Genomic DNA, 14425 nt, shown 5'->3' with positions numbered 1-14425 from the left:
CTATCTACTCCACTGTGTACAGGATAATAGAGTATAATAAACTAGTTATGGACGTGACGTAACTAACATTGTGCAGTGACTCTGCTTTCCATATAGTGATGGATATTTCTTGTTGCTGAAACTGATATTTTTTTTTCACTTTAAACCTTTTTTAAACCCCTCTGATCAGTGCGATCATACAACATACAAGCCTCTGATGGCTCCGGTGATGCCCTGTACTACTGTAGTGCCGTGTATCATCACTGCCTGTCAGTGTAATACTAACGGCCCTATACACATGAGATCAGAGTTGGCTGATCGGTCATTTTGCAGACGGCGATCTCTCCCGACTCCCCCATACACACAAATATTCCAGCTTTCCTGTGGTCTGTATGAGAGAGTCGCCTCCAGACTCCTCTAGAGGAGGATTATCTACAGGAAGAACAAACGGATTATCCTCTGAAATTCAGGATGTCAGATCCTTCTCTGCCCTGACATCATCTGTCGGGAGGCCCCCAAATACATTATATGGTCGGCCAAACCCCCCGAAATCAGTGCTTTCATGGAACTTTAGCCTAATGTGTATGGGGGCGTTATAAGGTAACTTATTGGACGCTGCCTCTGGCCCGGCCTAATAGACCTTCATACATTGCAGCCCAGACCCCATTATTAGACATGTAAGTATCGGAGTAACTAGGCCGCCCCATACTATCGAGTACTTGGGGGCGGGGGGCATTCAGCCGAACTCTGTCACACCTTCTTAGATGCCATGTTTGCTTTTCACAGCAGCAAGTGGTTAAACTGCCAGGGTTTTTGTTGCAGCCTCATCTGTGCCGTCCCTGCGGTGTACATCTATGTTCTGGGGCCCAAAAAGATTAATTTATTTTTAATAAATGTTTAACATGTTAAAAATTATAAAATGTGTCTTCTGCTTTTTGCATATAAGAATTGTTGGAGCCAATTTTCTTTAGAAACATTTTAATATCGGCTTTTTCTGGAGTTTTCCTTGTAATATAGGAAAGCCTAAGGCCAGAAATAAACCCCATAAATCACTGTACATGGAGACTTTGGGATCAGATCATTTCTGTCCGTTGTGTTTTTGGAAACTAAAAATCTTTTCTAAAAACCTCAAACTTCTGTGTGTGACTCAGAGCTGAGATCTAACGTGAGAGAAGATTCCAGTGCGGGGAAGACGGGGAACCTTCATATAGACGGCCGGTGGGGATGGAGGCAGTGACCGACTCTGGCCAAATCTGTTTCTAGAACCGCAATAGAAGATGAAGATGTCGTCCTCATCATGAAGGAGTTATTTCTCATGTCGCGTGTAATGAATCTCTCCTGCAGTATTGCTAATGCCGATTCCAGTGTCGGTAATGAGACGAGAATTAGCGTTATGGAAGATGAGTCTATGAGGAACATGTTCAGCTGCCGACTCCGAGGAGGAAACTGCTTGTTGTCTGGGGCCTAAATATATAGGTTTTATTAGTAGATGTCAGGGAAGAAAACTAAACCCTGTAAGATAATAAATCTCCTCATATGTTTCCCTTATTATCTCCAGTAATTGTATTATTACACCGGATTCTTATGATGTTACATCGGATCATCTTCTTCTCATTCAGGTCTCTACAATATCGGATCCTCACAGTGAAGATCTTCTACAGAAGAGAATTTTCCTGATTTACCCATCAAGGATGGATATGGACAGAGACAAGATGGCGGAGAGGATGTTACACCTCACCCTAGAGATCCTCTTCCGTCTCACTGGAGAGGTGAGAGATTCTGATGACGTCACATTACATCATTCTTATCTATGGGAATAACAGATGGACAGAACTGGAGAGGTGAGGACTCTGGAAATGTCTGGAGTGAGATTTATTAATGTGTCTCTCCATAACCAGGATTACACAGTGGTGAAGAAGACCTCTAGTGATCGCTGTCAGGACCCTGTGTCTGAGGGATGGGGAAGACCCCTGAGCCCAATCACGGGGCCTCCACGTCACCCCCTGATCCATGAGGACATCAATGACCAGAAGATCCTAGAAATCATCTACAAGATGATTGAGCTGCTGACTGGAGAGGTGACACTGCTGGGAATGCTGGGACATTATACAGTAACACTATGAAGGGATCGGGGGGATGACGGTATCATTGTATGTGTCAGGTTCCTATAAGGTGTCAGGATGTCGCTGTCTATTTCTCCATGGAGGAGTGGGAGTATTTAGAAGGACACAAAGATCTGTACAATGATGTCATAATGGAGGTTCCCCAGCCCCTCACATCACCAGGTAATAGACAGGACTAAATACACACGGCCTATAATTATCTGTATGTAGAGAATGAATTCAGTCCCTGTATGTGTTTCCCCCAGATCTATCCAGTAAGAGGACAACACCAGAGAGATGTCCCCGTCCTCTTCTTCCACAGGACTGTAAACAAGAAGATCCCAGTGCTCCTCAGGATCATCAGGTAGATGGAGAGAAGGTGTCAGGAGATCTCCCCTATGATGTGTAGACGGCTGTGAAGGTCTTGTGCTCAGTCTTGTTTTATCCACCAGTATTATATGTTTTATACTTGTGTAATGAGAACGGTGGAGATGGCAGGATTAGAGCTGATCATAGATGGGACTTCTCCATCTGTCGGTGACTTTTACAATATTTGTTTCAGGGTGAAGATCTGACCCATATTAACACTACAGAGACATATGTGAGGGGTGATGAGTGGTGTAAAGAGGAGATTCCCACATATGACTACCCGGGTGAGTAGTAACCACTGAATGCAGAGAAGTCACAGATTCCTCTCAGTCACCGGCTGTGGCTGCTTTATCGGTGGTGTAGTCCGGCCGTATTACCATGATCACCATTTTGCCTCTAGACCACAACATTCTCCTCCACCCAAAACTGTTCAAATGACTTTGGGCATTGAAAGCCCTTTTCTATAGAACGTACAACCTGGAGGATCCACCTACCCCCTGGGATTAGTGTGAGGGTGATCCCTTAAGGCGAGATCTATATGATTGCTTGTACCTGACCCAATATAGGCTGAGTGTGCATTTACAGTCACAGCGAACACAGAGTTAGATGTCTACTCCTTTCTCAGTAAAGGCTTGCACACAACTGAAGTTTATTCTCAAGACAAAGAAACAGGAAATGGGTGTCACACAATCTCCTGAGTAGCCAGTGTCAGAGTATGATAGGTCCATTTCAGCTTCACTTCCATATATGGTATCCAGTATCTCAGCTTCTGCATTCCAAGGATTCCTTCCAGGGTGTTGTCTGACGACATAGACGCCATCTTGGTACACCATATGTAATAATAATAATAATCTTTATTTATATAGCGCCAACATATTCCGCAGCGCTTTACAGTTTATCACTTTCAAAACACAAGTCATAAGTTACGTTAACAATACAATAATTAAAGCAAAATAGGACGACCCTGCTGGTGAGAGCTTACAATCTACAATGAGGTGGGGGAGATACAGTGTACAGGTGTGTATTTACAATGAAGGTCCAGCCTTCTTGAGGGAGTGAGAGATGGATGGAGATAGTGAATGGGCTACACACGCACACTTACACATAGAATGACTTTGATTAATGAACGTAATAGGCCGCTCTGAACAAATGTGTTTTGAGGAAACGCCTGAAACTATGCAAATTGTGGATAGTCCTAATTTCTTGGGGTAGAGCATTCCAGAGGATAGGAGCAGCGCGGGAGAAGTCTTGGAGTCGGGAGTGGGAAGTTAAGGATTAGTGCAGAGGTTAGTCGAAAGTCGTTTGCAGAGCGCAGCGGTCGGTTAGGCCGATGGACAGAAATAAGGGAGGAGATGTAGGGGGGTGCCGCACTGTGGAGAGCTTTGTGGGTGAGAACAAGTACTTTGAATTGGATACTATAATGAATCGGCAGCCAATGTAAGGACTGGCAAAGAGCGAACGCGTCCGAGTGCCGATTAGTCAGATAGATGACCCTGGCTGCTGCATTAAGTATGGACTGGAGAGGGGATAGTCAAGTGACGGGGAGGCCAATTAATAGAGCGTTGCAGTAATCCAGGCGGGAGTGGATCACTGCTACAGTGAGGGTTTTTGTTGTTTCCATTGTGAGAAAAGGGCGGATTCTAGAGGAAGAGGAGATGACGTGGCACCAGAGAACAAAACACTGAAGGTGTGGTCAGAGAGATAGGAAGAGAACTAGGAGAGAGCAGTGTCCTTAATGCCTAGTGACTGGAGCATAGAGAGTAGGAGATGGTGGTCAACAGTGTCGAAAGCTGCAGACAGGTCGAGAAGAATGAGCAGAGAGTGGTCACCATTACATTTTGCTGTCAGAAGGTCATTGGTCAGTTTGATGAGTACAGTTTCAGTCGAATGTAAGCGGCGGAAGCTGGACTGTGAAGGGTCTAGGAGGGAGTGAGTGGAGAGGTAATGGGTAAGGCGGCAGTAGACTAGGTGCTCCAAGAGTTTAGAGATGAAGGGGAGATTGGAGACTGGTCTGTAGTTGTTTGTGCAGGATGGGTCGAGAGTGGGTTTCTTTAATAATGGAGTAACAATGGCGTGTTTGAAGGAGGATTGGAAAATGCCCGAGGAGAGGGAGAGATTAAAGATTGTAGTTAGGTGGGTTGTGACGACTGGAGCTGTGAACTGACTTATATAAGGGTTAATAATTGATTTCATTAGCCATTCTCTCCTTCACATTAGGAGACGCTGACCGTTACCTGCCCAGATCTGTAACTATAAAGCCAAATGACAGCGTACGTAGAATGTGCTGACAAGATAGAAAATCACTTGGAGAAAAATCTTATGCTGGGCCTGTAAGAGAAAGCGGAGGGTAATGATGCTGTTGGCTTCCTAGATCCCTGAGATCTTATCGGATGAATCTTCTCTCCCTTCTGTGCTGCTGAATGTCTCATGGTCCCTACAAGACCAGGTCCAGTCTTTCTGGCCAAACTTCCCTTTTATGAGCGACACCAGTAAATGTGCAGTGAGGCCAAGTGTGAATTTCTGTCCAATAACAGCAGAGTTTCCCTTTATCCTGACTTTTCAATTTGTATTAAAACCAACTAACTTCAAGGAGGATTGTGATAATCTCCAGGACAAACATTCCACCTGTGCCATGATAGATCTCTAAGCTGTGTGTGGCTGAGGGCTGTAATATACATTTATTCCCGCCTGCAGGAGATGTGTTGGCTCCAGCCCTGGTGTCATGGAGTCATTCCACATCATAAATTACATTGTTTTCCAACCTAAGGAATTCAGATTACTGCACAATCTCTCCTGAAATGGGGAGCAATATTATTTTCTCTAATCTTCTGGTCAGGATCCATAGTAGCTCCAATGTGCTACCATAAATGAGGGCGACTCTGGTTTACTGTTGTTTAATCTGTATTTGTAGTTTGAAGTTAATGAGATTCTCGTGCTCTGGGGCGGGGCTGTGGGTGGGGCTGTGGGAGGGGCTTTATGAAGTGTGCTGATTACATATTCATCTGTATTGGCTTATGACAGGTCGCTGATCCCTCACTGACCTGCCCCCATTATTACATAATGCATATAATAGCATTGATATTATTGGTGACATGCCTATAATATTGTGGCTATTGTGAGGCTTAGAAAAAAAATTACAGACAGCAAAATGACACGGCGATGGCGGCGCCTGCGCAGTAGCCTCTATCTCTTACTTATAGATGCTACTGCGCAGTTGCCGCCATCGAAGGTGACATTTTGCTGGATGTCGTTTTTTTTCTAAGCCTCACAATAACATATTTTGCCCAGCTTGTGTCTCTGGAGACCTCCCCCCACCTACCCCCGGAAATTGTTAAGTCAGCTCTACTCAAATGTGTCTGTCACTAAATAAACCAAATGCTTGAATGTCAAAACAGTTCAAAAACGTGGTTCTGTGTGGAAGATTGTAAAGCCGTCATGGAGGCATAAGGCTGGCAGTGATGGGCATTGTGGGTAATAATAGCGGGGATCATGCCTCATTCCTCTCTAGGAACATACACGACATCTTCTCTGGGGGTTCTTTCTTGTTTCAGCTACTGGGATGAGTGCAATAAAATGTCGCTCAGTGAGTCTTCTGACATCTTCACATTCTAAAGGATTGGCGGGGACAAAATTATCAAAAACAAGATTTTCAGTGACCTTTTCCTGATAATCAAGGAAAGTATCTGCATTTCCGGCTTTTTTGTATAACACAAAAGAATTATATGTGGCCACCTGAAACAAATACATGACTAACTTGTTATACCAGATATATAATTTTCTTGATACCTGGTATGGCTGTAGAACCTGATCTGCAAGGTCCACACCCCATATATTTGTTGTAGTCCATGACAGACACAGGTTTTGGAGTAGTGGATCCCTGTTGGTCTGCAGTGGCCCTTGTGGCATCTGTGTGGATCGAGCTCAGGATAAAAATATCTTTTTTATACTTATACTTAAGGACAAGCAGCTCTCCATTGTGTAAAGCCCCTGACTGCGCCTTTCAGAACTCTTTGCTGAGCAATGATTGTGGAAACCCCTGACGGTTTTTGTGAATGGTCCCACAAGCCCCTATGTTATGTTCAACTAGACTTTTAAATAGAGGTATGCTGGTGTAGTAGTTGTCAACATACAGATTGGAGCCTTTTTGTAGAAATGGAGATCAGCTCCCAAACGATTTTTCCAGATGTCTCCAGATAAGTAGGGCGTGGCTTGAACAGGGCTGTTGGACCAATAGGACTGAATGCTCATTTTTTAACAAGCCCCATAGCGAATGTAAGTCCTAAAAATGCTTTCATTTCTAGGACATTAGTTGGTTCCATAAATTTGACCTAGCATAATAGGATCGTGGATTCTGGCTGATGAATTGGGACATATATGAATTTGTAGGACAATATCCTCTAGCAAGCTATCTGTCAGAAACAAATTAAAAAAATAATTGGTCCAAAATTTTCCACCTCCACATTTATACCAGGAATGGCATTAAAATTAGGGATGAATGGAGTAGCCGAATCCGAAGCCTCCCATCTGGGAAATGCTACATCAAGAGGCAAAGCCCCTTGGACATTGGTGTGCGCCAATTCACGAGCACTAGGGACAGCGCTAGTACTGGGCATTGTTCCCTGAGTTGGAGACATTTCTCCAGAAGCGCTATTTGTCCTTCTTGTTGTACTGGTCCTTGTGTGTGAGGATGGACCAGAATCACTGCTCATTTCTGAGCTATCACTGTCGCTGCTACTAAAGGCCTCGTAATCCACATCACCATCTGACACTGCACTTTCTTCACTGTCAGAACATAAAAGTGCATAAGCCTCCTCTGCGCTATAATACTGACCGGCCATTTTATTCGTTTTTATTTATTTATTTTTTTCCGGAAAAAGAGAACTCTGACATGACTGATGTGACATGACCCAATTATTGGGGAGACAATTGAGAAAAGCCTAATTCTTTATCCTAATCCTAACTTTAGCTTAACAGTAACCCTAACTATAGCATTAACTCTATCCTGCCTTATCTGTTTTTCTATTGACAAATGATGGACCTGAGTGGGGACTTGTTTTTTCTGAGATGAGAATTGGTATTATTTTTGCCTACATAACATTGATTGGTTTCTTTTTATTTGATATTTGGGAGGCAGAATGAACAAACAGTTGAACACCACACACTACTGGTTCATCCAACAAGGTTTTCTATTAGATGGTGAACTGTCATTGTCTTGGTAAATAATTAAAGTTTTTTACATAGCTTGCCATTTTTATGGACAGTTTAAGTAGAAATGTTCAAAAATATAAAACTCAAGGATATTTTATTAAAAAATAACAATTGTTTTTTATCTTAGCAGATGACTGTACCAGGAGATCAGAGGGACAGCTGACATCTTCAAGTTTTAAATCTGATGATCTTGAGATCCTACAAGATACAACTGAAGTGAATGCCAGTACTCCAGATATACCATCATCCATTCACAGCAAAGATCTGTCATCTGATCCTATGAAACAGGTCCCATCTTCTGATTCATTACTGACTACTAAGGAAAATCAAAGTCACAAAAGAGGCAATAAAAAACAAACTGCTCCTAAAGCAAAGAAGTCATTTTCATGTTCAGAATGTGGGAAATGTTTTAACAAGAAATCTCATTTTGTTACACACCAGAGAACTCACACAGGGGAGAAACCTTTTTCATGTTCTGAATGTGGGAAATGTTTTCACTGGAAATCACAATTGGTTTATCACCATAGAACTCACACAGGGGAGAAGCCTTTTTCCTGTTCAGAATGTGGGAAATGTTTTAACCAGAAATCAGATTTGGTTTATCACCATAGAACTCACACAGGGGAGAAGCCTTTTTCCTGTTCAGAATGTGGGAAATGTTTTGCACATAAATCACATTTTGTTAATCACCAGAGAACACACACAGGGGAGAAACCTTTTTCGTGTTCTGAATGTGGGAAATGTTTTAGCCAGAAAGCGATTCTTGTTAGACATCAGAGCATTCACATGGGGGAGAAGCTTTTTTCCTGTTCAGAATGTGGGAAATGTTTTAATCGGAAATCAGATTTGGTTAATCACCATAGAACTCACACAGGGGAGAAGCCTTTTTCTTGTTCAGAATGTGGGAAATGTTTTAACCTGAAATCACAATTGGTTAATCACCAAAGAACTCATACAGGGGAGAAACCTTTTTCATGTTCAGAATGTGGGAAAACTTTTAACCAGAAATGTCATCTTATTAGTCACCAGAGAACTCACGCAGGGGAGAAGCCTTTTTCCTGTTCAGAATGTGGGAAATGTTTTAACTGGAATTCACAATTGGTTAATCACCAAAGAACTCACACAGGAGAGAAGCCTTTTTCATGTTCAGAATGTGGGAAATGTTTTAACCAAAAAGGGAATCTTGATGAACACCAAAGAACTCACACAGGAGAGAAGCCTTTTTCATGTTCAGAATGTGGGAAATGTTTTAACCATAAAGGGAATTTTGTTAAGCACCAAAGAACTCACACAGGAGAGAAGCCTGTTTGATGTTCAGAATGTGGGAAATGTTTTAAATGGAAAATAGATCTTGATCGCCATCAAAGAACGCACACAGGGGAGAAGCCTTTTTCCTGTTCAGAATGTGAGAAATGTTTTAACCGGAAAGCGCTTCTTGTTAGACATCAGAGCAGTCACACAGAGTAGAAGCCATTTTCATTTTCTTCATGTGGGAAATATTTTCCTTTAAAATCAACTGTGAATAAACATCAGAGACGTCACATAGGGGAGAAGTCTTTTTTATGTTCATAGTGTTGGAATAGTTTTAACCAAAATTGAATCTTCTTAAATGGGTTGTCTCTTGTCATTCCTCATGTTTGCTGACAAAAGGATAAAACTAAGCTTTATTAATTCCAAATGTAAAACTGTACCCAAAATTCACCCCCTGAAGATTAGTTAATAGGTGACTAATAGAAAAAACATGTACCCCACATCTCAGTATATAGGTAGAGGTGACGTATACACACTCACTCTCCAAGCCTCTCATTTCTATGGGTTTCATCGTCCTCACCAAAGGCGACTCATCAGGAGACTATTTAATATTGACCTATATTCAAGTGAGACTAGACAAAAAAACTAAAATCATGTGTCATGTTATCCGAAACAGTCAGAAAACTAGACCCATATTGGCAGATCGCAGACCTCAAACTATATACTGTGTAAGTTTATAAGCCCCTCCAGTGTCAGGAATCGATAGTATGTGAAAATACAGTATAATTCTTGTGTTTTTCTCCTATAGGGACTGCCCTAGTTTGGTAATGTAACTGCTGTTAATTAGTAGTGCAGACAAATTGTCCTAGACTAAACTCAGTCTTCAGACGGCCCAATATGTACCACTCAGGGAAAACTTACCTGCTCCAAAGATCATTAGCAGCTTCTAACTAATGGCCATGCTGCGGTCTGTCAGGGAATGAGTGCAATATCGGTATAAAGACTAGGGATATGTGCAGTCATAATGTCTGGGAGATCTGTGCCATTATTTAGTATGAAGATGGAAATTATCTCTGACAGTTAAGTGTTCCCTGAGCGGTATATACGGTATTTTCACATACTATCTATTCCTGACACTGGAGGGGCTTATAAACTTACACAGTAAATAGTCTGACGTCTGGGGGTCACCCAATATGGGGCTAGTTTTCTGACTGTTTCGGATAACATGATACATGATTTTAGGGTTTTCTTCGTCTAGTCCCGCTTGAATATAGTTCAGTATTAAATAGTCTCCTGATGAATGAATGATGAATCCAATGAATATTTATTTCTCTTAAGTAGCGGCACACGTGACCGCTGACAGCAGCAGGAAGCCGGGGGCTGACACTGCGCGCTACTGAAGAGCAATGAATAGTCACCCCGATCTCCAATGAACAGTCCCGGTAAGTACTCCGGCAGCTGTGCTCTGCTTGTGAGCAACACATGACGTCCCTGCCATGTGCTGCTTACAAGCATAAAGCAGTTGCTGACACCGGAGCAGGATGCAGCGAGGGAGCGCCAGGTAGGTAAGTGTAATTTTATTTTTTAAAGTTTTCTGATGGTGCCATGCATACTAGGATGGGGGCGGGGGCCAATCATACCAGGACGAGATGGGGGCCCTGCATATTAATATAGGGATGAGAGCGATCATTCCTGCCAGGATAAGGATGAGGGATCCATGCATACCAGGATAGGGATGAGGGGGCCTTGTGTATCAGGATGGGGGTGAGACGACCATATATACCAGGATAAGGGATACTAAGTACAGAATTGACCACATTTTTTTGCTTTAACCTCTTTACTCCCAAGGGTGGTTTGCATGTTAATGCCCGGGCCAATTTTTACAATTCTGACCACTGTCCCTTTATGAGGTAATAACTGTGGAATGCTTCCATGGATCCCGGTGATTCTGACATTGTTTTCTCGTGACATATTGTACTTCATGTTAGTGGTAAAATTTCATTCATATAACTTGCGTTTATTTGTGAAAAAAACAGAAATTTGACGAAAATTTTGAAAATTTCGCAATTTTCCAACTTTTAATTTTTATGCTCTTAAATCACAGAGATACGGCACTCAAAAAACTTAAGTAATATTTCCCACATGTTTACTTTACATCAACACAATTTGGGAACCAAATTTTTTTTGTTAGGAAGTTATAAGGGTTAAAAGTTGACCAGCGATTTCTCATTTTCACAACACCATTTTATTTTTACAGACCACATCACATTTTAAGTCACTTTGAGGGTCTATATGATAGAAAATACCTAAAAGTGACACCATTCTAAAAATTGCACCCCTCAAGGTGCTCAAAACCAGATTCAAGAAATTTATTAACCTTTCAGGTGCTTCACAGGAATTTTTTAAATGCTTAAAAAAAATGAACATTTAACTTTTTTCACAAAAAAAATTGCTTCAGGTTCAATTTTTTTATTTTACCAAAGGTAACAGTAGAAATTGAACTGGAAAAGTTATTTTGCAATTTGTCCTGAGTAAGCTGATACCTGATATGTGGGGGGGAACCACTCTTTTGGCTCATGGCAGAGCTCGGAAGGGAAGGAGCGCCGTTTGACTTTTTCTCTGCAAAATTGGCTGGAATTCATATCGGACGCCATATCAAGTTTGGAAAGCCCCTTATGTGCCTAAACAGTGGAAACTCCCCACAAGTGACCCTATTTTGGAAACTAGACACCCACAAGGAACTTATCTAGATATGTGGTGAGCACTTTGAACCCGCAAGGGCTTCGCATAAGTTTATAACGTACAGCCGTACAATTAAAAAATATTTTTTCCACAAAAATGATCTTTTCACCCCCAATTGTTATTTTCCCAAAAGTAACAGGACCCCAAAAGTTATTGTGCAATTTGTCGTGAGTACGCTGATACCCCAAATGTGGGGGTAAACCACTATTTGGGCGCAAGGAAGAGCTCGGAAGGGAAGCAGCGCCATTTGACTTTTTTGGCTGGAATTGAGATCAGACACCATGTTGTTTGGAGAGCATCTGATGTGTCTAAACAGTTGAAACCCCCAATTCTAACTCCAACCCTAACCCCAACACACCCCTAACCCTAATCTCAGCCTTAGCCCTAACGGGAAAATGGAAATTGTCATGATCCCACCGCTGCCACCAACATGTGACAATCCCACCGCTGACACCAATATGTCAGCAGGCAGAGTGATGCGACGCACTGCCAGCACACGGCTATCACAGGCACAGTGGGGGCTTATCTTAGTTATCCCGCCACTGGCACCATGTGACAAAAATATACAGCAAGCTAATCTTGCCCTAGAACTTTATCGCAGGGGGGTTATTTTGGATGCCCCACTGTTGTGAGTTCATTTTCCCCTTCACCGTCGATGTCTGATGAACTCCCTCTTCTGGTGAAGGAAGGTAGTGAGGCTGATTACCAAACACCTGATCTGGTAGATGATGACTGGGTAACAGGAAATTCTGACTGGATATAAGGCAGCCGACGCCCTTCTAAGTCGCTGGTGATTTCTCTGCTGGATTCTTGGAGACCAGTCTGATTCCTGCTTCCCAAAGATAAGTTTTTGCTCTGCTATTTAACTTATTAGTTTTGTTTTCCTTGTTTTTTGGAGTTCAGCCATCCCCGGTCGGGGGTGTGCCGAGTTCCATTTTTGTCTCTGATCAGTTTGTCTCTTTGCTCTGTCTTCAGAATTTACCTGAGGGCTGATATAGTCTTTTTGAAGTCCTAGCGACTTCAGGGCCTGTTTTTCCTATCAGACGGTTGGGACATTTTTTGGTAGGGTTTTTTACGGATTGCAGACAGCAGCTTTTCTTTCCTGTCCTTTTTAGTTAGCTTGGGCCCCATCGTTTGCTCAATCTATCTTTATATCTGTGTTAGTGTTTTCATCTTGCTTCACCATCATTATATGTTGGGGGCTGCCTATTGCTTTGGGGTCTGCTCTGGGGCAGTTTAGATTTCCCCTTTCTTTAGGCCTATTTAGTTCTCCGGCTGTGATCGAGGGGTCTAGGGCATCGTAGGAACCCCCCACGGCTACTGTTAGTTGTTGTGGATAGGATCAGGGGTCTGCAATCCGATAGCTACCAACCTCTCTGGTTTTCTGGACTTAGCTTGTATTTTTGTTTTTTCCTCCTTCGGTGACTCATTCATAACACACCTCTGCGGGCGCCTATCCCTTTGAGGGGTATTGATACTACTCCTTTGGCGCAGAATAAACCTCAGTTTTGGACCCAGGTGGTAATGCGTGTCGCCCCAGACCATCAAGAGAATTGCAGATTTTTGGTGTTGCATAATTTGCATGATACCATTGTTCTGGGGTTTCCCTGGTTGCAAATCCATAATCCAGTTTTGGATTGGAAATCTGTGTCTGTGGTGAGTTGGGGTTGTCGGTGTGCCCTTAGTGATGCTCCTGTTTTCTCCACCTCTCCCCAGTCGCATGATGTTCCTGACTATTTGGCTGACTTTTATGATGTATTTAGTGAGAATGAGTCTGCGTCTTTGCCTCCTCATAGGAGTTATGACTGTGCAATTGAGCTGAGCCCTGGGTGTAAATTTCCCAAGGGTCGACTTTTCAATTTATCTGTACCCGAGCACGAGGCTATGCGATCCTATATTAAGGAGTCGTTGGAGAAGGGTCATATTAGACCATCCTCTTCACCCTTAGGTGCTGGGTTTTTTTTCGTGGCTAAGAAAGATGGGTCATTAAGGCCTTGTATTGACTATCGTTCCCTCAACAAAATTATTGTTAAATATCAGTATCTGTGTAAAATAATGCGTATTCTTGTAAAATACTCAGGACTAGTTACCAGATAAAAATGTAGTAGGTTTATTTGGATTCTTCCATCAAAGAAAAGATTATTACAGAAAAACATAAAAATAGGTGAAAGAGAGATTGTCCATTAGTTCATAGCAAAAGCTTGTCACCTTCTTTCCTGGAACTCTGAAAAGACATGTGTCCTGTAGTGCGTAGCTTCTCTGGATGTGAGTTGGATTAACATACCAGCTGTTCAGTTATGTCCGTGCAGAGATGACATCTTGCGTCTGTGTTTCATGTTGGTGAGGGAAGGAACGAGCGACCGCTACAGTTAGCCATGAATTATATACGTCTCTTGAAGCACGTGATCCAGGTATATATGGAGTTGTCCTGTACCATGAGCCAAACTTACAAAAATAGCCTATGTCATGTCAGCTAAAGCAATGTACAGAACTGAGTCTTATATGAAATTAACGGATTATTAATATTTAACAGCCCGTAAGAGGGAATAGTGGTGACTCTGCCATCTTTCTCTGTACACTCCCGGCATGTCGTCTGTAGGATCTGTAATCTCCATCTCTTGTTAGGATGGTTCCTCCTTTACACTATATGGGCTGTGCTGTATTCCTGGGATATCCCATATAGCACTGGCGGCACTTTATATCTCCTATCTGTACTCCAGGGATGTAATGCGCTGTCAGCTCTTTATTCTCTCACTATTTATACCCTTTGCTCT

At 42.5% G+C, this 14425-nt stretch overlaps 1 protein-coding gene and 1 pseudogene across 1 annotated transcript in view; one reads left to right on the top strand and one right to left on the bottom strand.

Annotated features, from left to right (window-relative positions):
- LOC141082292 (uncharacterized) overlaps positions 1-14425 on the bottom strand; it is a 987535-nt gene that overhangs the window by 642387 nt on the left and 330723 nt on the right. The gene's annotated exons all lie outside the window — the stretch shown is intronic.
- The window catches only part of LOC141082346 (uncharacterized), an 86203-nt pseudogene continuing 75290 nt past the window's right edge, over positions 3513-14425 (top strand).

Source organism: Dendrobates tinctorius, unplaced genomic scaffold (assembly GCF_039654945.1).
Source record: "Dendrobates tinctorius isolate UK_male_01 unplaced genomic scaffold, ASM3965494v1 ptg000017l, whole genome shotgun sequence".
Lineage (NCBI taxonomy): Eukaryota > Metazoa > Chordata > Amphibia > Anura > Dendrobatidae > Dendrobates > Dendrobates tinctorius.
Note: the sequence above shows the minus strand (reverse complement) of the source record. Positions and strands in the feature narration are given on the sequence as shown.